Raw genomic sequence first — 20,175 nt, 5'->3', positions numbered from 1 at the left:
TGCCAGTGAGACCAGGGGAATTCTAAACGAGTCAGGGACAGTCACAAGAATCATGTGCCTTTATCCTGAATAGAGTATAGGAAGATTCCACTGTCTAAAGAAAGAAGAAACAGGCTTTATGTATCCAAATGGCAAAACTGACTAATGTATAGCAGTCACAAGAAACTGGATTTCTTTTTTTTTTTTATGAAATTTATTGTCAAATTGGTTTCCATACAACACCCAGTGCTCATCCCAACAGGTGCCCTCCTCAATGCCCATCACACACTTTCCTCTCCCTCCCACCCCCCATCAGCCCTCAGTTTATTCTCAGTTTTTAAGAGTCTCTTATGCTTTGGCTCCCTCCCTCTCTAACTTTTTTTTTTTTCCTCTTCCCCTCCCCCATGGTCTTCTGTTAAGTTTCTCAGGATCCACATAAAAGTAAAAACATATGGTATCTGTCTTTCTCTGCCTGAGTTATTTCACTTAGCATAACACTCTCCAGTTCCATCCACATTGCTACAAAAGGCCATATTTCATTCTTTCTCATTGCCAAGTAGTATTCCATTGTATATATAAACCACAACTTCTTTATCCATTCATCAGTTGGTGGACATTTATGTTTCGTTCCATAATTTGGCTATTGTTGAAAGTGCTGCTATAAACATTGGGATACGGGTGCCCCTATGCATCAGCATCCTCGTCCCACCAACAGTGCGAGAGGGGTCCCATTTCTCCACATCCTCTCCAGCATCTATAGTCTCCTGATTTGTTCATTTTAGCCACTCTGACTTGCGTGAGGTGGTATCTCAGTGTGGTTTTGATTTGTATTTCCCTGATGAGTGGAGTTGAACATCTTTTCATGTGCCTGTTGGCCATCTGGATGTCTTCTTTAGAGAAGTGTCTATTCATGTCTTCTGCACATTTCTTCACTGTATTATTTGTTTTTCAGGAGTGGAGTTTGGTGAGTTCTTTATAGATTTTTGGATACTAGCCCTTTGTCTGATATGTCATTTGCAAATATCTTTTCCCATTCCATCGGTTGCCTTTTAGTTTTTGTTGATTGTTTCCTTTGCTGTGCAGAAGGTTTTTATCTTCATGAGGTCCCAATAATTCATTTTTGCTTTTAATTCCCTTGCCTTTGGAGATGTGTCGAGTAAGAAATTGCTGCAACTTTGGTCAGAGAGGTTTTTTCCTGCTTTCTCCTCTAGAGTTTTGATGGTTTCCTGCCTCACATTCAGATCCTTTATCCATTTTGAGTTTATTTTTGTGAATGGTGTAAGAAAGTGGTCTAGTTTCATTCTTCTGCATGTTGCTGTCCAGTTCTCCTAGCACCATCTGTTAAAAAGACTGTCTTTTTTCCATTGGATACTCTTTCCTGCTTTGTCAAAGATGAGTTGGCCATACTTTTGTGGGTCCAGTTCTGGAGTCTCTGTCTATTCCATTGGTCTATGTGTCTGTTTTTGTGCCAATACCATGCTGTCTTGATGATGACAGCTTTGTAGTAGAGGCTAATGTCTGGGATTGTGATGCCTCCTGCTTTTGTCTTCTTCTTCGAAATTACTTTGGCTATTTGCGGTCTTTTGCGGTTCCGTACAAATTTTAGGATTGCTTATTCTAGCTTCGAGAAGAATGCTGGTGCAATTTTGACTGGGATTGCATTGAATATGTAGATTGCTTTGGGTAGTATTGACATTTTAACAATATTTATTCTTCCAATCTATGAGCGTGGAATGTTTTTCCATTTCTTTGTATCTTCTTCAATTTCTTTCATAAGCTTTCTATAGTTGTCAGCATACAGATCTTTTGCATCTTTGGTTAGGTTTATTCCTAGGTATATTATGCTTCTTGGTGCAATTGTGAATGGGATCAGTTTCTTGATTTGTCTTTCTGTTGCTTCATTATTAGTGTATAAGAATGCAACTGATTTCTGTACATTAATTTTGTATCCTACGACTTTGCTGAATTCATGTATCAGTTCTAACAGACTTCTGGTGGAGTCTATCGGGTTTTCCATGTATGATATCATGTCATCTGCAAAAAGTGAAAGCTTGACTTCATCATTGCCAATTTTGATGCCTTTGATTTCCTTTTGTTGTCTGATTGCTGATGCTAGAACTTCCAGCACTATGTTCAACAACAGTGGTGAGAGTGGACATCCTTGTTGTGTTCCTAATCTCAGAGGGAAAGCTCTCAGTTTTTCCCTGTTGAGGATGATATTAGCTGTGGGATTTTCATAAATGGCTTTTATGATGTGTGAGTATGTTCCTTCTATCCCAACTTTCTCGAGGGTTTTTATTAAGAAAGGATGCTGAATTTTGTCACATGCTTTTTCTGCATCGATTGACAGGATCATATGGTTCTTATCTTTTCTTTTATTAATGTGATGTATCACATTGATTGATTTGTGAATGTTGAACCAGCCCTGCAGCCCAGGAATGAATCCCACTTGATCATGGTGAATAATTATTTTTATATGCTGTTGAATTCCATTCGCTAGTATATTGTTGAGAATTTTTGCATCCATATTCATCAGGGATATTGGCCTGTAGTTCTCTTTTTTTGCTGGGTCTCTGTCTGGTTTGGGAATCAAAGTAATGCTGGCTTCGTAGAATGAGTCTGGAAGTTTTTCTTCCCTTTCTATTTTTTGGAATAGCTTGAGAAGGATAGGTATTATCTCTGTTTTAAATGTCTGGTAGAATTCCCCAGAGAAGCCATCTGGTCCTGGACTCTTATTGTTGGGAGGTTTTTGATAACTGATTCAATTTCTTTGCTGGTTATGGGTCTGTTCATGTTTTCTGTTTCTTCCTGCTTGAGTTTTGGAAGTGTGTGGGTGCTCAGGAATTTGTCCATTTCTTCCAGGTTGTCCAGTTTGTTGGCATATAATTTTTCATAGTATTCCCTGATAATTGCTTGTATTTCTGAGGAATTGGTTGTAATAATTCCATTTTCATTCATGATTTTATCTGTTTGGGTCATCTCCCTTTTCTTTTTGAGAAGCCTGAATAGAGGTTTATCAATTTTGTTTATTTTTTCAAAAAAAAAAAAAAACTCTTGGTTTCATTGATCTGCTCTACTGTTTTTTTAGATTCTATATTGTTTATTCCTGCTCTAATCTTTATTATTTCTCTTCTTCTGCTGGGTTTCAGGTGTCTTTGCTGTTGTGCTTCTATTTCCTTTAGGTATGCTGTTAGATTTTGTATTTGGAATTTTTCTTGTTTCTTGAGATAGGCCTGGACTGCAATGTATTTTCCTCTCAGGACTGCCTTCGCTGCATCCCAAAGCATTTGGATTGTTGTATTTTCATTTTCATTTGTTTCTATACATTTTTTAATTTCTTCTCTAATTGCCTGGTTGACCCATTCATTCTTTAGTACGGTGTTCTTTAACCTCCATGCTTTTGGAGGTTTTCCAGAATTTTTCTTTAATACCCCACTTACAACAATGGATAGATCGTCTAGACACAGGATCAATAAAGCAAGAAGGGCCCTGAATGATACATTGGATCAGATGGGCTTGACAGATACATTTAGAACTCTGCATCCCAAAACAACAAAATATACTTTCTCCTCGAGTGCACACGGAACATTCTCCAAGATAGATCACATACTGGGTCACAAAACAGCCCTTAATAAGTATGAAAGAACTGAGATCATAGCATGCACACTTTCAGACCACAATGCTATGAAACTTGAAATCAACCACAAGAAGCTGGATTTCGATGCAACATAAAAAGGGTGTTTGTAACAACCAGAGCTTCTTGGCATTCCATTCACATACCTACCCATTCAGCCTGTAATTTTTGAGTATCTACTGTGCTGTGACACACCACACTGCATCAGTTGCAGACTCGGCCCTGAAAGATGTTCACTGCAGAACACAGGACAAGGTGTGACTGACTATAGGTAACGCAGATACAGGGCAGCAAGAGAGAAGCACAGGTACGAGGGCCACATCAAGAGAGGGAAGGATTATTTCTAGGCTCAGCCGGGCCCTCCATGAGGCTCACCAGTCATTTTGCTCCTCCTCATTTATTCTTTCATCCATTCAATAAATATTCATTGAGCTCTACTACATCTCAGGCACTGTTCCAAATGCTGGGGATACTGAGTGTATATGTCCTACTGCCAAAAAGCAAACAGATCTAGCATGTCAGTTGGCAACTGGTCCTATGGAGAAATAGGGTTGCTCTGGATCTTTATCACTCCCTTCAAGCAATCAAATAGTTCCTCTTCTCTCACTGTTGACTAGAGTGACCTCCCACCTCACCAAGAAAATTGCCTCAGACCCCCCTCCCCTGCACATCCCAACTACCATCACCTCTTGCCATTCTTAGTTAATTAATTTCTGACTCAGAGAAAAGAAAAATTCTGACTCCTCCACTTATCCTCTTCCCCTCCCTCAAAGGCGGTGCTCTACACTAGGTGTTATATGTAGGGGATGAATCACTGGCTTCTACTCCTGAAATCATTATTGCACTATATGCTAACTAACTTGGATGTAAATTAAAAAATTAATTTGAAAAAAAAAAGGCCTTGCTCTCTCAGCTCTGCCAGTCCCCATGCTCCTTACCTTTTCTCTCCTCATTCATTGGCCTGTTTGAAATCCACACATTTTTCGTTCCTAATACTCCTAAAGCAACGTTCCTTGGCTGCACCCCCAAGATGGCAAGTAGTTTTTAGTCCAGAGCTAGTTGGACCGATTGGGGCCTTACCTTCCTGAGCACGGTGGCAAGGGAGAGTTCCCCAGATCATGTGCGGACTCACAGAAAAGATATATCTGATGGGTTATTATGCTACTACCCATGGTCACAGAAAGCACCAGGTGTTGTGGGGTTCCTGATGAGCACCTGTGGGTCCTGTTGCACCTTGACTCTCCTTCTCAACCTTCAGTGCCAAACTTCTTCAGAGCTCATGTTTTGCTTCTTGCCTCTACCAGTTCACCTCATTTTGATTACATCACCTAGCCCACCCTGCTTCTGTCTACTGACCTGCTCCTGCAAAGAACACACAGTGATCACCTAAGTGCAGACACAATAGCTCTCCCCCTCATTGTGTCAGATATCTTGGGAGCATTAACTCTTGGTGTTCCCCAAGGTTGTGTCCTCCGGCCTCTGCTCACCTTTCCGTCACTTTTACTCTGGTAGCTTGTCCCTTCAGTCTCCTGCCCAGAGAGCTGCCCTGAGCCACTGCACATTTCCACTTGGGACCTGCTGCGCATCACAAACTCTTGGTATTTAAAAGAAGACTCGTTATCCTCTCTCCAAATGCTTCCTGCTCCTGAATGCCATTTCATAGTTTATAGTCGTGCTCATCTTGCAAGCACTGGAGCCAGATTAGTTGAAGTGATTGTTGACCTCTTCCTCTCCTTTACCTTATATTCAAATCCATCACACACCCCTTTCTGTCAATACCACCTCAGAAGTGTCTCTTGAATTCATGACCTCTTCTCTGTCCTCACTGCCACTTCCTTGGTTCCGGCTGTCGTCTCTCTCCCACAATTGGAATGACCTATTTATCTCCTTTTCTTTATGCTAACACCATGTCAGTCTAATTCTTGTCTTCTGCCACTAGAATTCTTGAGAGACAAACCTCAGCATGCTATTCCCTTAGTTAAAACCCCCTGGAAATTATCCAAATGTCCTTTAACCGGTGAGTGGTTAAACAAACATACCATGGAACACAACCCAGCAATGAGAAGAAACAGACTCTTTTTATGTGACACAATTGGGGTGAATCTGAGGGAAATTATGCTGACCGAAAAAAACAAAAAGCCAATCTCAAAGGCTACATACTGCATGATTCCATTTATGTAACAGTCATGAAATGTCATAGACGAAGTATGGATTGGTGGTTGCCAAGTACCAGAGACAAGGGGATGGGTGTGGCTATAAAGCAGTGACACAGGGGAGTCTTTTTTTTTTTAATTTTTTTTTCAACGTTTATTTATTTTTGGGACAGAGAGAGACAGAGAATGAACGGGGGAGGGGCAGAGAGAGAGGGAGACACAGAATCGGAAACAGGCTCCAGGCTCTGAGCCATCAGCCCAGAGCCCGACGCGGGGCTCGAACTCCCGGACCGCGAGATCGTGACCTGGCTGAAGTCAGACGCTTAACCGACTGCGCCACCCAGGCGCCCCTTTTTTTTTTTTAACGTTTATTCCTTTTGTGAGAGACAGAGCACAAGGATGGGAGGGGTGGAGAGAGTGAGGGAGACACAGAATCTGAGAAGTCTCCAGGCTCTGAGCTGTTAGCACTGAGCCCGATGTGGGGCTCCAACTCACGAACTGCGAGATCATGACCTGAGCCGAAGTCAGACACTTAACCAACTGAGCCACCCAGGCGCCCCTGACACAGGGGAGTCTTGTGATTATGGCACAGTTGAGTATCTTGGTTGTGATGGAAGTTACTCAAGGCTACACAAGTGATCAAGTTGCCTAGAGGTGTACATATGCACACACCCAGATGAGTGCATATAAACTGGTGAAATCTGAATAAGCCCTGTGGATTGCATGAATCCTGGTTCCTCAGTTTTGATACTGTGCTATGGTTGGATAAGATACTAACATTGATGGAGGCCAGGGGAAGGGTACCTGGGACCTCCCTGGACCTTTCTTTACAAACTCCTAGGAATCTATAATTATTTCAAAGCTGTAAGGTAAAAAGTAAGTAAATTATTTTTAAAATAAAGTAAAAAACAAAGAATCTCAACAGCTCCCATATTTCACAGAACAAAATACAAACTCCTTTGCTCAACATTCAAGGTACTTAACTATGAGCTTCACATCCCATTGCCCCTCTTTTTAGAGCCTTCATTCATTCGTTCATTCATTCATTCATTCAATAACCATGGGGAACCCATGATGGGCTGGGACACTGAAACTATAATGGTAAGCAAATAGATAAGGCCTCTGCCCTCAGAAACTTCCAGTCTTTGGGGAAAACAACCAGTCAGATGAGCAATTCCACCTACGTGGGCATGTGCTACAACTGAGAAGGACAAAAGGCTGTCTCAGTCTCCTCACCATCCCTTTTCATGTGTGCTGTTCCCTCTACCCAAAATGCCCTTCCCAGTACTAGTGAACTTCTAGTGTCAGCTCTTCTATGAAATCTCATTCATTCATTCATTCATTCAGCAAATATTTACTGAGTACCATCTCTGGGCCAGGCCTTGTTCCATGCCTTGGGGCTGCGCTGTGGACACCACAGCACAGCCTGGGCCTTCTTGCTGATATTAGTGGGTAAGACACATAATAAACAGGCAAATAGGAAAAATGGCAGCAGTCAGCTGTAAGAGCAGTTGGAGAGCTGATTTAAACTGGATGGGTCAGAGGATTCTCACCAACCAGATATTGAAACAGATTGCTCAAATGCTAAGAAAGAGCAGGGAGGAATAGTTAAGATAAAGGAAAGGGAAAAGCTGATGCAAAGTCTTAAGAAGGGAAACATTTTGGCCTACTGAAGGAACATAAAGGTTAGCATGGTACAGCACAGCGGAAGAGGCAGACAGCGGAGGGAAGGTCCGAAAGGTGGGAAGGGGGCCATTTTGAAAGGCTTTATGAATCTGAGTGATAAGTTTGGATTTTATTCCAAGCATAACAGCAAGGGTCTGGAGGGCTTTAAGTAGGGGGACGTCATATCTGATGGGCTTTTTAAATGATTATTCTGACCGCTGTGTGGAGAAGGAAATCTAAGGTAAGGGGGTTGGGCAAGAGAAGAATTAGACAAGTTAGTAGACAAGAGATGATGGCACTCCTTGGTGGCCCTTGAAAGTCCTCGATCACATTGCTGTTGTCCATTTGTTACTTGGTTTCTGCGCCTGCCTTCCTGACTAGATGGTTGCTGATGGAAAAGATGGACCATTTGTATTTTTTTCTCCCTCATGCCTACCTAGCTCAGTAGTTTCTTAAACTGAACTGAATAGTTACGTCCAGCATAGGAGGAAGGAAAGTGAGTCCAGGAAGACTAGAAAAAAACTGGCATTAGGTAGAGCATGAAGGATGGGTAAAATTTGGACATGTAGGAATGGGAGGAAATAGCCTTCTGGATGAAGGGGACAGCTCAGTGAAAGAAACAAAGATGGGAAAACAGTGTGGATGGAGGAGGGACAGGATACAGTGATGTAGCAGTCAGCCTGGGGTAATGGCTGGTAAATGACAAGAGAAAATTAATTGGAACGATTGGAAAGATGGGTTGAAGAAAAATTATGGTGGTTCCTTGAAGGTTGAACCAAGGAACTGGTCTTAAATTTTGAGAACAAAAGGGAAGCTATGTAATGTTATTAAGCAGAGGAATGATAAAATTTTGAACCCTGTCTCAGAAAAAAGCCACTGGGTGAGAAGAGATAGGAGATGAGAAAAGTGATTTGGGGGAGGAGGGGGGGAAGCAGCTTTCAAGGTAAATGGTAATGAGTGTTACCTTGATCAGCCTTTGTTCTTCTCCACCTGAAGCACTTTGAAAGCACTCACACCATCATGTCAGGGTTTTTAATCACTATGAGACTTCATAAGGTCATCACAGAAAGTACAGGGAGGGTAGGTTAAGATTGTTTCAAGAGAAGTGTGGACCATTTCATTCCATCAGTTTCCAGACAGAAACCTAAGTACAGCTGAAGAAAGTTAAGAAAGATGGAACCTGCAGAAGGTAGAGCTTGAGGCTGGGAGCCCCTGCCCCCCCACCCCCGGCCCCGGCCCAGGGACCAGGCGGAGATTCAGGGCCAGCCTGCTGACTCCAGGTCTGAGCATTTGTTTTCCCACCAAATTTCCTTCCAAGAATGCAAATGTGTTTTCTTCTCTTGGTCACCGGTTTGCCAGGCTTCCCAGCTCATTCCACTGGGTTGGATTACCCGCTGTGTTGGGTTGTTTTCCCCTGAATCCTTCCAGCTGCTTTACTCCCTGCCCTCTGCTTATGTGCACTTTCCCAGTCCTGGGGTGTTCTCCTCTCCCACGATGCTATTCCCAGCACCAGTTGTGAATACAACTCTGATTTAGCTTCCTCCCTGCCCTCCCCTGCCTACGATTTTCTACTCCTACTCATTTCTATTTATGTTTCACTAGCCTCAGCAAGAGGAAAGGAACCAAAATTTAATATTTATTCAGCTCTTATTACATACCAGGCACCGTGCTGAACAATTTACATACGTCTATAATTCAGTCTTCACAGCAAGTCTATAAAATAGGTATTATTATTGTTTCCACTTACCAGATGAGGAAACTGATGTTCAGGAAGTTTCTACGCCTTGCCTGTGGCTGTAAAGCTTGAAGCCAGGATTTGACCCAGATCAGTGTGACCCCGGAGGTCATCTGCAGCACCAAGTACTTTAATAACTGGTATTTTTTTTCTTTCTTTTTCTAAAACTCACATAAATGATTTCATATCAGGTTATCCTTATACAACTTGCTATTTTTCATTCAACAGTATATATTTGAGATTTATCCATGTTGATAAATTTACCCTACTTGCTTTCATAACAGCATTTCATTTTATGGATATACTAGATTAGTGAATGTTTAAGTCCTTTGCAGTGTTCTGTTATTACAGTGTGCATTCCAATACTTAGCTCTGTGTGCTGTGTGAGAGATCTTTTTTAGGGTACATGCCTAGAAATGAGACTTCTCAGTTGCAGGGTATGGGTGCCTCCATGTTTAACTCTCTTTGAACCGCTCTGGTCTAAGTGGTAGGATCAGCGTATACATTCTTACCATCACTTGGTGCTACCGAGTTCAGAAGCAAATACGGCAAAATCTGGACGGTAGGTGTGTGGATGTGCTGTGTTATCTTATTTTCTGTACTCCCCTGTACTTTTGAAATATTCCATAATTAAAATTAAAACTGTTATGATGACTGCCTACTTGCATCAGTGGCTGGGACGAAGACTTAGAATTCTTACTGATAGTGTCTGCAAATAACACAGAACTTAGAGAAGCAAGACCTGGGAATGCCCAGTGTGATACTGTGATTTATACTAAGAAATATATATCAGGCCTTCTACCCCATTCCTGGCACAGATCTCCTAAAACCCTTGGAATTTTCTAAGTAAGTGGGTGATGAAGGTGTCTTTTGTTACGTTAATGAAAGGACCTAAGGATGAGAGCTGGTTGCCTGGAGAAACAGCAGTGCAACAGTTATGCTTAGAGGGGTGGGGCTTTCAGTCCCATGCCCTGATTTCCGGGAAGGGTAGAGAGGCTGGAGGGTAAATCAGTTGCCAGTGACTAATGATTTAATTGATTGTGCCTATGTAATGAAGCCTCCATAAAAACCGAAAGGACTGGGTTCAGAGAACTTTCAGGTAGGCGAACATGTGGACGTTCTGGGAGTGGTGTACCTCGAGAGGGTATGGAAGAGCCACACCCTTCCCATATTCTTCGCCCTATGCATCTCTGCCATCTGGCTCTTGCATCCTTTTATAATAAACTGGAAATCTAGTAGAATGTTTTCCAAAGTTCTGTGAGCCGCTGTATCTAGCAAATTAACTGAGCCTAAGGAAGGGTTCGTGGGAACTTCTGATCCAGAGCTAGTTGGTCAGAAGCATAGGTAGCAACCTGAGCTTGCCATTGGCATCTGAAGTGGGGAGGCTGGGGGGGAGTAGTCTCCTAAAACTGAGCCCTTAATCTGTGGAATCTGATGCTATCTGTGGGGGCAATAGTGTCAGAATGAGCTGAATTCTTGGATACCAACAGTGTGTCCAAGAATAGCTTGTTGGGGTGGGAACCCCCCCACACACACACATTGGAAATTTGGGTCCCAGAATACCCCAATTTATCCTGGCATCCACATTAAAAATAACCTCAATGGAAATTGACCAAACCAACAAAATTAAGTTTAATGGAGATTGATTAAAAGTTAAAGATCACCTTCACAAGCACAGGATGGAGAGATCTAGCTTAGGGACAGCTTTGGTATAAAGGAGTGTGGTGGAGTGGGTTAAGGATGAGTTTGCATGACCAGAATCTCAATGTGATCCATCAGTGGAATATCTTTTTTTTTTTTTAATTTTTTTTTCAACGTTTATTTATTTTTGGGACAGAGAGAGACAGAGCATGAACGGGCGAGGGGCAGAGAGAGAGGGAGACACACAATCGGAAACAGGCTCCAGGCTCTGAGCCATCAGCCCAGAGCCCGACGCGGGGCTCGAACTCACGGACCGCGAGATCGTGACCTGAGCTGAAGTCAGACGCTTAACCGACTGTGCCACCCAGGCGCCCCCTTGACTTGTGATTTCAAGCAAGGCTTTTGTAGCTATTTATTTGCTGGAAATGAATATCCCCTACAGTCATTCCTGTCCCCTTCCACACCTTTACTGACTAGATCATACAGATAGTTGTTGAGTTATGTCAATATAAGATTAGAGATGCAAAATCATCTACAGTCATTAGTATTATCCTTTAGAATGTATTATTTATTCATTTTTCTTGTTATAAATACCATAACCTCCCCCACAGAAAATCTGGGGAAAAGAAAAGACAAAAAAGGCGTCTATAATCCAAACTACAACAAAAAAATGTGATCATTTGTGACTTTTCTTCCAATTTTTTATTTATGTGCATTTTTCTTAAGTGAAAATAGTTAATTTCTTCTGAATGTAGAAATGACACACTATAGAAAAGTGTGTATGTTCAATCACTATAGAAAAGTTCAATCACTGTTAAAAAGAAGTTAAAGATTATTTAAAATGTCACTACTTCAGACATTTTGGAACACATCCTTTGTGATGCTGCTGTATGCATAAATATGCATATGTAATATGTGTAACATTTTATATAAGTGGAATCCTATACGTAGGGGGTTTGTGATCCTTTTTTTTATCACTCTGTCATAGAGTCCATCTTTTGCCAGTGAATACATAAATATTATCTTTCTTAATGACCACATAACATTCTTTAGGTGGTTGTTCCATAATTTAATAGATATCCTGTTAATGAACACTTAGAACATTTAGGTCATGGGGGTGGCTGGGTGGCTCAGTTGGTTAAGCATCCAACTCTTGATTTTGGCTAAGGTCATCATCTCACAGTTCCAAAGTTCAAGCCCCAAGTTGGTATTGTCAGTGCAGAATCTGCTTGCCATTCTCTCTCTGCCCCTCCCCCGCTCATGGGCGCTGTCTCTCTCTCAAATAAACTTAAAAAAAAAAAAGAACATTTAGGATATGTCCAATTTTTCACTGTTTTGAACAATGCCACATTGAACATCCTTGTATATCTGGCCCTGTGTACCTTTCTGCTATCTTCTCAGACTATATTTTTTTCAAATAATTCTAAGGGAATTAGACTAACCAAAGTCAAGCTAGGGTTGTAAATGGGACAAGAGAAAGCTGGCAAACTCTAGCAGTAGATGCAACAAGGGTGTATTTTGTGTAAGGGCAGAGAAACAGCAGTTCCTGACTGGTAAGATGCCCACCCCACTAGTGGACACTCCTAAAATGTTCTCTGGCACACCCTCAACAGAAGACTCCCAAAACTCACCACTGGTTATCCGAGTGCTAATGGTCCTCCCTCCACCCCCAGCCCCAGTGACCAAAGCTCTGCCTTTCCTTCCCTCAAACCTGCCTGCCCTGTTTCTAACCCTTTCCCCCAAGACACTGTCACTGCCACATGTGTTTCTCCCTCTAGGAAATGAGAATAAAGAAACTTGCTTTTTGCCCTCAAGGCTAGCTTCTTTCCATCCAAAGAGCAGAGTAAAGTCACACCTTGTCACGCTGGTGCCTGGTGCCGTCTGGGTTAGCCCGGGTCAGTACATCTGCCCTCCACAAACCAGCAAGTCAGAAACGGCCCAAGAGGACGTGAAGGGCTCTGAGTTAACTCTGGAGATTTACCTTACTAGAGGTTGGATTTTGAAGTCAGCTCATAAGCAATAACTCGCTGTGGTAGAGAGGCTGTTTGCCTCCCCAGTAATCATTCTCCTCTTCTTTCATATTAATAGAACCCAAATTTTATTCTGGGTAACAGTATGCTCAGCTAAAGGTTTATATTTCCCTGTCTCTCTTGAAGTTAGGTGTGGCCAGTTATACATAAGCTACAGTTAATGGTTGGAGCTGCCAGGAAAGCATTTTAGATGGGAGATTCAACTTTTTTCTCTTTCCTCACTTCTTCCTCCTTCTTGCCTGGATTATGAACTCTAAAATGTTTCTGTATACCATCCTGGGTCATGAGGGGACCTTGAGATGGAAATGTGTACCAACATTAGTAAAGCCAAAAGATGGGTCCCTAACAGCCATGGATGGAGTCACCAACACACTTTTATCTCTGGACATTTTTTTGGCTGGAAAGAAACCCGCTTGCTTAAGTCACTCAAGTTTTCCACTTTATGCATCTAAAGTAAACTTACACAATCTCAAATGATTGAAAATACTCTTGGAAATTCCTTGGGACGGTACCATGTTGGAGACTCTATCTCTCAGTAAGTTCAGCAGAGCCATGGTTTCCTTTATGGTTACAACAGACCTGATTCTTCAACTGAGTATGAAATGGGAGGAGATGGATCACATAAAAAAAAAACAAACAAACAAACACAAAAACAAAACACCTCTCAACACCAAAGTGACAAATAACTCCCTTTCTGTAAGGTTCATAAAAGCTGAGACCACCTGAAGAAGGGACATATTTTAATTTCCCACCTATGCTTATAGGTCTGTAACCACTGAGTGGATAGGTAGGCAGGGAGAATAGCCCAGATCACTTAATCATTTAAGTGTGTGTGTGTGTGTGTGTGTTTGGACGTGTACATGCAAATCCCAGCACAAATTCTCAACATTTGTTCTTTATAGGTACTCAGCAGCTGTATTCTAAGTTCCACAGGGGTGAACTCTCAGGCACTAGGCTAGGTGCCTTGCAGCAGAGGCTGGCCACAATGGTGAGCTGGGATGGGACCAAAGCTCCCTTCCAGAGAAGTCACCTAAAAAGTGAGTGCTCTTTGCTCTATCTTTGCCTTTGCTTGACCACATCAGCAGAGACAAGAAAAACTAACTCCATCTCACTCATTTGGCAAACTTTAGTCAGTGCTACTAGTTCCCGAGCCCAGAAAAGTGTTGAAGGAAAGAGATGCCATTATAATGTCAGATAAACAGAATCCAGTCTTTGCCCACCTGTTGCTCACAGCCTAGTGAGCAACTAGCCCCAACTGTCAGACTATAAGCAGAGTCTCCAAATAACACAATGGGTGTTAAACAGAGGTCTCTGGGGGCCCAGTGGCATATGCCTAGACTGTATTCGTTTTTCAAATAATAGAAACTGAATGCATTATCAGGTATTAGAATATCATTAGCTGTCTTTTTTTTTTTTTTAGCAAAACTTTGTTGAGTGAATAATTGATCATTTTAGAGCCACTATATGCCTTGGTCTTGCTCTGATGACTACAAATTCTAAGCCATCTATTCCCACGTGGGAAGACTTGGTGAATATTTGCTGCTGAGATGATGCATTTTACTCCTCCAACAGGAGGTAACCCACAGAGCCAGCAAGGGTTGGCTGCCCTTCCCCGGAGCACTGAACATCTTGAAGATATTTGTAATTTTATTCACAACTGGAGGATATAATTCATTGCTTGCTGAATCAAAGTCCACCAGCTGTCAGAGGATTCCAGAGCCCATTTGTACGATCCCTAAAAGTAAAAACAAAATGAAATGGTTCTATTCTCACCCTGCCTTCCCTCAAACACAAATATACACACTCACCACTAAGTCGTGGGCTTTTGTTATCAGACAGAATAAGCCACACCACCTCCTGCTTGCCCCTGCCTCCCACTCCTTGTCTCTAAGGAGAGACAGTTCACCTCCTACTTGGGATATACAGACTTTGCAGATGCAAATCGGGCCCCAGCAGACTGCAAGTTTAAGAGTGAATTACTATCAGCTATGAGGGACTTGCGGGATAGAGGGAATCCCAGCCAGGGAGAGGGATGCAGACTTTCTCTCCTATGCAATTAATCATCTGTAAGTGCAAAGGGAATGGCTGCTGGGGAGATTAGGTGAGTCTCAGCAGCTTGCTAAGTGTCTGCTTTCCAGCTGGGGCCACAAGGTCAGGGCAGTTTGACCAAGCCCTCTACCTTGCCTGGACATTGGGGACTGGGAAAAAGCAGATTGCGAACCAACAGGAGGGACTGTGGGGAATGACAGTCTTTCCCAGCCATCCAGGGCTCACAGGCACTGTTCTGGTGCCGGGTACTCTGGCCTTGACTCTCCCCATAGTTTCTACACGCAGAAGCTGAGTAAATGCTGATTCTCAACCATATTCAACAGGTTGATTGTTCAGTAGTAACAACTGCTGCCTTGTCCTGAAGGCTACCTATGTGTCCTGTACTACATTAACCGTATATACACCGTCTTACTCAATCCTGATTGCAGTTTTTTGAGGCCGGGCACCATGCTTATCCCATTTATACAGGTGACGAAAGTAAGGCTCAGAGAGTCTCAGTGACTTGTTCAAGGTCACACAGCTGTTCAGTGATGGATTTGAACTCAGGCTTGTCTGATTTAGAAGTCACCGTTTGGAACCACCAAACTACTGCCTCTCTCCAGAAACTGGAGGAAGCCTCATGAGAGAAAGTATTCTTCGAACTGAGAGCAAGAGAAAAAGGTTTTATTCCCCTGAACACATGGTAGATTGTCTCTGCCTTAGTGAAAATAACTGTAAAAAGAACTAGGAGACAAATCTGTGGCTCAGACTACAGCAACAACCAGTTATGTTCTTCCAGCATAGTCTGAGTTTTATTTCCCTATTCTCATTCTCAACTTCTTGGCTTCTCACACCTTCCTATTCCTCTATGTGTGTGTTTGCTTGTTTTTTATTATGGTATGTGTTTTCTGTGATCCAGTGCAAATCCTTCATAGAATGAGATGGGAAATAGACATACTGAAAAGGACTGGTAGATGCACAGAAAGATGGTGGATGGACGGATGGTTGTTCTGATAGATGGGTGGTTGGATGCACATACACAGAGAGATGGATGAAGAGATGGACAGAAAAATGAACAAACACGTGGACAGATACACAGATGGACAAACAGATGGAGAACCGAGTGAGCAGACAAATAGATAGATGGACAGACAGATAAATAGGTGGATAGAGCTGCCCTGACCCATGTGCAGACTGACTCCGATGGACACCCATACTAGCTGCCTAGACCCTCTGAGCTGCCCATGGGGTAGCTGCACCTGTGAGGTCTTCTGAGGTCATAGCAATTTGGGACCTGGCTCTCTCATCCCTGGTCAGTAAGGAGGGTGTAGGAATGGCTTCATACAAACCCAGAAACACTGTTCCAGTTTACCTCCTCTGCCAGACCTTGCTCTGCTGCCCTGGTTCTTGCCTCCCCCATTCCTCATACCCCAAAGGGAACCAACCCTCTCCGTGTGGCCAACGGTAGCTTACCTGGTTTTCATCTTCTATGCAGGAATTTTTGCACTCCTCCCCCACCTGCCAGACTGGAAGAACTCTGAGGGCAAGAAACACATCTCTCATCTCTGCTTGTCCAGCCTTTACCTCAGTGCACGTTGATGACAAGATAGAAAATCATCTCATAAGTACATCATAAGTAAGTGCAAATCACAGGCTTCTGTGCTTGATGAAGTTTCTTTAGCCTCTTTGAGCCATGTCACAAAATGCACGCAGTGCTCCACATCTGCACATAGAACCATTATTTATGAAAATTTCCCAGTGCCACCATAACAATGTCTATTGGTTGAGTGCTTACTAAACACTTTACATAATAGCAGTTAGTAACTATAGAGCACTCGCTGCTGATCTAAGTGCTGTCAAACAACCTGCTCAAGTTCATACATTCATAAGAGGCAGAGCTGGGGTTCCCATCTCAGTCCAACCTCAGCCCATGGTCTTAACTCCCAAGTTATGGGAGCACTTTAAGCGGGACAAGTGGGGTGAGCCCCCCTGACCTTGTGGAAAATCGTTAGGGTTTTAGTGGGCACCTCTTGACCAATTCTGACCACACAGACCATGTCTCTGATGAGTCAGAGCACTGCTAAAGTCCACCACAGAAACACAAGCTGCAATGGCTCACGGGGGGCGGGGGGCGGGGGGGGGTGCATTTCCCAACCAGTTAGCAACCTGCCTCTCCCGCTCAACTCCCAAAGCCACAGTAGGAAGGACACCTGGCTGGAAAGTCAAGGCCTCTGTTCATGGCGGCCATTCATTGATTTTGTGATATACCCAAGTCACTTAACTTCTATGAGCTTCAGTTTCCTTGTCTGCATAGGGCGGGGGCAGTAACATGGGCCTGGGGTCCTGCACAGGGCTGCTGTGAGAATCACATGAGGAACGGAGAGCGGAAGCCGCCTCATAAAGTGAGGGCAGCTCCACTCAGCTCTGCCAGGGCCCCTCAGAAAACATGGTCTAATTGGATGACTCAAACGGGCTTCCCAAATGCATTACAGATCATTGTTAGGAAATGCCAAGTGGTGTCCGAGAGTTCAACCAGCCCCAAAGGTTCCTCTCGAGGCTGGTGTGTAAACCACAGTTCTATCACCTCGGGCACCGAGCCACTTGGCTCCAGGGCTACAAACGCCTCAGGCTCACTCCATTCAGACGTGGTTTGACCACAATCATATTAAATATTAAATCATCTGGTGGCACTGGCGTAGAAAAACACTATGTCAGGCATTAGCTATTCTGCCTTTTGTTACTATCCATAACAATTTCCTAAGCATTTAGAATGCTCCAAGGCTTTGAGCCCAAGGCTTAACAAGAAATTATATCTAGCCTAAAAGAACTTTGTCCCAGTTTCACTGGAAATTAAAACTCAGTCCCCAGACACTGACGCTGTGTTTCTTCATGCTCTTGGCAAGCAAAAGGCTCCACAGCAAAGGCAGGCCCTCTACCCCCAGAGGGAGGCTCTCAGTGCCAGGACGAGGCCCCTGGCTTTCCTGTGCCACTCATCACACAGCAAATCCTGGCCCTGTCTCCTCTTTTGGGGCCCCATTCTCCCCTCTCCTGCAGCTGACGGCAGGGCCTCTACCTCACCTAGAGCTGTGCTTTTCAAACCAGAGGTCATCATCTTAACCTGGGACTCACCAGCAGTGGGACAAACTGACATCATGAGCCCTCTCCTGGCGTGCCAGTAGAAGTGCACAAAATCACCTACGCCCGTGATCACCAGGCTGGGAGTCACAAGGAGGCCGTCAGACAAATCTAGAATGCGGGACATTCTAAGAGACAGTTGGCTCAAACTCTGCAGAAGTGTCAATTCCATTTTTAAAAAGGGTGCAAGACTGTTTATTTTTTTAAGTTTCTTGATTTATTTTGAGAGAGAGAATGAGTAGGGGAGGGCCAGAGAGAGAGAGAGAGAGAATGAGTAGGGGAGGGGCAGAGAGGGAGAGAGAGAATCCCAAAGCAGACTCCATACTCAGCACGGTGCCCGATGCAGGGCTCGATCCCATGACTGTGAGATCAAGACCTGAGCCAAAATCAAGAGTCGGTCTCTGAACCCACTAAGCCACCCAGGTGCCCTGGTGTAAGACTGTTTAAAGGAAACTAAAGAAACATAACAAAATCCAAACCTGAATAGGATTCTGGTTCTCCAAAAACTGCCCTTTAAATTCTTGAGGATAATTGGAGAAGTTTGCATATCAGATGATATTATCAGGTGAAGGTTGGTTTTCCTGGGGAGCTTGATGGTAATGTAGTTATGCTGCAGAACGTCCTTACTCTGAAGAGGTGCGTTCAGGGGTTAAGACAGATGGTGTTTACAATAGTCAGGTATATATAAAGTTCATGCACAGTCTTCGCATGTCCCCCATTTGCAAATCTGTCTGTTTGCTAAGATTTATCTGTAACCCCCAAGTCAATACTCCTGGTGCTTTGGGGCCACCTGCAGACAGGTGAAAACTTTGAGTCGTACAAGGTGCACATTCCTGGCAAAGGTCAAACAAGGCGACACTCTGCCTTCATTTCACTTGTTTTGTGCCAAAGACAGGTTTCTCTTTCACAGTCTATTTAGTGCCATGTTTTCCACATTTTTGTAGGGTTTTGTTTGTCTGCTTGTTTTTTGAAATTTTGCTTTTTAAAATGGCCCCAGCATAGTGCTCGAGTGCTGTCTAGTGACCCTCAGTGCAAGAAGGCTGTGATGTGCCACATGGAGAAAATTCAGCTGTCAGATAAGCTTTGCTCAGGCATGAATTGTATAATGCTATTGGCTGTGAGTTCACTGTTCATGAAACAACAACATATATTTAAGAAAGTGTCTTTAAACAGAAACATGCATAAAACAAGGTTAATGAAAATGTGATCAGAGGCTCACAGGAACCCTGTGTTTCCCCTAGGAGCAATTTTTTAGTATTTGCTAATTCAGTGTTTGCTGCAACTTTATAGAATGTAACTACCATGAATAAGGGAAATGGATCGTATGTGTGTGTGTGTGTACATAAATACACATATATACATATGCACATACATGTGCTATTTTCACAAACAGGAAGTGTGCACAAATGTGACCAAATGTTAACAATTTGTGAATCTAGTTGAAGAGGATATGGATGTTCTTGTTGTACTCTTTTATTTTTCTGTGGATTTAACTTTTTCAAAAGAAAATGTTGGAAAAGAACACACACACACACACACACACACACACACACACACACACACACACTGTGGCTTGTGACCTGTTAATGGGTTATAAGATCAATTTAAAGAGTCTATCAGCATTTTTGTAATGAAAGAGAATGAGATGGGATGGGATGGGATGGGATGGAGTAGGGTAGGATAGAAAAGAATATTAGGGTTGCCTCGATGGCTCAATTGGTTAAGTGTCCAACTTCACTCAGGTCATGATCTCCCAGGCTGTGAGTTCAAGCCCCACATCAGGCTCTGTGCTGACAGCTCAGAGCCTGGAGCCTGCTTCAGTTTCTGTATCTCCCTCTCTCTCTGTCCTTCCCCCACTCACACTTTGTTTCTCCCTCTCTTAAAAATAAATAAACATTTAAAAAGATTTTTTTTAAGAAAACATTAATGTTTCTCATGCCTGTTTTGTGAAACTTGTTTCCAGATAGGGTATATCTCTGCTGGTTTATAAAGTAAAATGTTTGCCTTATTATGACTTAACAATCCAGAAAAATTTGCAAGTCTCAGGCTGATAGAACTAAAGACACCCACCTAATACCACCCCCTTCTCCTCTTTTTTCTCTTCATAGTGCTTCTGTGCCAGCACTGTCCTTGTGGGGGAGTCCTTCTCCTTCCCCATCTGGCCCACTGTGCAGA

The 20,175-nt window shown here is 43.1% G+C and overlaps 1 long non-coding RNA gene across 1 annotated transcript in view; it reads left to right on the top strand.

Moving 5' to 3' along the window:
• LOC109491781 overlaps window positions 1–20,175 on the top strand; it is a 111,286-nt gene that overhangs the window by 13,836 nt on the left and 77,275 nt on the right. Inside the window, exons 2-4 of the long non-coding RNA XR_006585907.1 lie at window positions 9,182–9,306; window positions 13,740–13,874; window positions 16,361–16,501. This is a non-coding gene — a long non-coding RNA (uncharacterized LOC109491781). The remainder of the gene's footprint in view (window positions 1–9,181; window positions 9,307–13,739; window positions 13,875–16,360; window positions 16,502–20,175) is intronic.

The sequence above is a fragment of the Felis catus genome, chromosome D1 (genome assembly GCF_018350175.1).
Source record: "Felis catus isolate Fca126 chromosome D1, F.catus_Fca126_mat1.0, whole genome shotgun sequence".
Taxonomy (NCBI): domain Eukaryota; kingdom Metazoa; phylum Chordata; class Mammalia; order Carnivora; family Felidae; genus Felis; species Felis catus.
This window is presented reverse-complemented; position numbering and strand designations above follow the sequence as displayed.